The following is a 2,500-nucleotide window of genomic DNA, read 5'->3' as shown; positions in this document are numbered from 1 at the left end:
GTGTCTGTGTGTGTGTGTGTGTGTGTGTGTGTGTGTGTGTGTGTGTGTGTGTGTGTGTGTGTGTGTGTGTGTGTGTGTGTGTGTGTGTGTGTGTGTGTGTGTGTGTGTGTGTGTGTGTGTGTGTGTGTGTGTGTGTGTGTGTGTGTGTGTGTGTGTGTGTGTGCGTGTGTGTGTGAGTGTGTGTGTGTGTGTGTGTGTATTTATTTACCTAGTTGTATTTTACGGGAAGGGGAGTTATGCTCGTGGTGTCCCGTCTTCATATCTCATTTTATCTAAACTCTTTTTAAATTCATGTATTGTTTTTGCACTCACTACTTTCTCATCTAACTTGTTCCAACTGTCTATTACTTTGTAAGGAAAGCTGTTCTTTTTCATATCTCTTCTATAGCTGTCTTTCTTGATTTTCTTTCCGTGTCCTCTTGTATTTCTATCATTCCATTTTATCAGATCCTCTCTATCAATAATTTCTATGCCTTTCATGATTCTGTAAATAGCTATCAAATCTCCTCTCTTTCTCTTTGCTCTAGTGTCTGTAGCTCAAGTTTTGCTAGTCTCTCTTCATATGATAGTTTTGAGAGTGTTGGTGCCAATTTTGTAATTGCTCTTTGTATTCTTTCAAGTTTTTATACATATTTTTGTACTTGGTGACCACATCATTGCTGCATATTCCAATTTCGTCTTATCAGAGTGATTAGTATTTTCTTCACCATTTCTTCATCCAGGTATGTAAATGCCACTTTGATTGTTTTCATTAAATTACAAGTTTCGCCAAAAATCTTATTTATTTGTTTCTCAGGTGACATATTATTCATAACAATGACTCCTAGGGTCCTTCTCATTTTCAACTTTTTTTATTCTTTCTTCTCCCAATTTATATGATCCTGTTATTCTGCTTTTACTTTTTCCAAATTCCCATATACTACACTTTTTAGTATTGAACTCCATCTCCCACTTCCTACTCTATTCCCATACTTTATTTAGATCACTCTGTAGTGACTCACAATCCTCTTCCGTGTTCACTTTTTTTAATAGTTTTGCATCATCTGTATAGAAGCTCATATAACTTTCAATTTCTTCATCCATATCATTGATATATATAGCAAACATTATTGAGGCCAGAACTGTTCTTTGTGGAACACCATTTATTACTTCATCCCAATTTGAGTGATTGTCTCTTATCACTACTCTCATTTTTCTTTCTTGCAAAAAGTTTTCCATCCATTTAAGCAGTTTGCCCTGTATTCCTCCTTCAGTTTCTAATTTCTTAAGCAACTTCTTATGTGGTACTTTGTCAAAAACTTTTTTTAGGTCTAGAAATGCACAATCAGCCCATCCATCTCTTTCTTGTATTATATATATCACCCATGAATAGAAACATATCAAATTGGTGACGCATGATCGTCCTTGTCTGAATCCAAACTGCCTTGGATTTAGCACCTTTTTTTTTTTTTTTAATATTTGACCCATCTACTTTTGACAATTCTTTCACAAATCATGCTATTGTGCTTGTTAGAGAGACTGGTCTATAGTTGGTAGGGTCTTCTTTATTTCCCATTTTATGTATAGGTACTATATTTGCCTTTTTTCCAATCTTTTGGAACTTTTCCTTCTTTCAAGGAACTGTTTATTATGCTATGTATTTTGTCTGCCAGTTCATTCCTGCATTCTTTCAAAAATTTGTTTGCTATTTTATCTGGTCCATGCGATTTTCTGACATCAAGATTTTTCAAGTGTTTCATTATTTCATTCTTTGTTACTTCTATTTCTTTCATAGGGGGGACTTTCTCTTCCCATTCAATCCCTCCAGGTTGTATGTTCTCCCTTGTAAACACTGATTTAAAATGCTTGTTCATAGTTTCTGCCATTGCTATTTCCTCTGTGTATTCAACTCCTCCTTGTCTTAATTTCTCTAAATCTTGTTTGTTTTTCAGTTTGTTGTTTACAAATTTGTATAATAAATTTGGTTGATCTTTATATTTTTCCATGACATTTTTTTTCATATTTTCTCTTTTCCTCTCTGCACACTTGTACATATACATTTCTATAACAAGTATACATTTTCCATTTTTCAGTTCTTTTGTCTTTCTTCCATTTTGTCCAAGCTTTATATCTTTTGTCTTTTAACTCCCTACAACGTCTGTTGTACCAACACTTTACATATTCTTTTTCTTGTTTTTGTCTTGGGACATACTTTTCCACTCCTTTTTTATAGATTTTCTTTTTTATTCCATTTCTCCTCCACTATTGTTTCTTCTTTGTATATTCTTTCCCATTTTTCTTTTTGAAAGATTTCTCTTTTTTATCATTTTTTTCATACATCATTCTTCCTTTTCTATATTGTTAATTTCTTTTTATGTATTTTTCTTCATTTAGTTTCAGTTCAATCAATATGTGGTCACTTTTACTTATTGGTGTTTGATATTCAATCTTTTCCACTATTCTAGGTTCAGATGTGATTATTAGGTCTAGTCTCGATGGTTATTTTTCATTTCTATACCTA

At 33.1% G+C, this 2,500-nt stretch overlaps 1 protein-coding gene across 2 annotated transcripts in view; it reads right to left on the bottom strand.

The window, feature by feature from the left end:
- The window catches only part of LOC143038467 (techylectin-5A-like), a 9,886-nt gene that overhangs the window by 649 nt on the left and 6,737 nt on the right, over positions 1 to 2,500 (bottom strand). The gene's annotated exons all lie outside the window — the stretch shown is intronic.

This window comes from Oratosquilla oratoria, chromosome 24, assembly GCF_046742065.1.
Source record: "Oratosquilla oratoria isolate Oo_2021 chromosome 24, ASM4674206v1, whole genome shotgun sequence".
Lineage (NCBI taxonomy): Eukaryota > Metazoa > Arthropoda > Malacostraca > Stomatopoda > Squillidae > Oratosquilla > Oratosquilla oratoria.
Note: the sequence above shows the minus strand (reverse complement) of the source record. Positions and strands in the feature narration are given on the sequence as shown.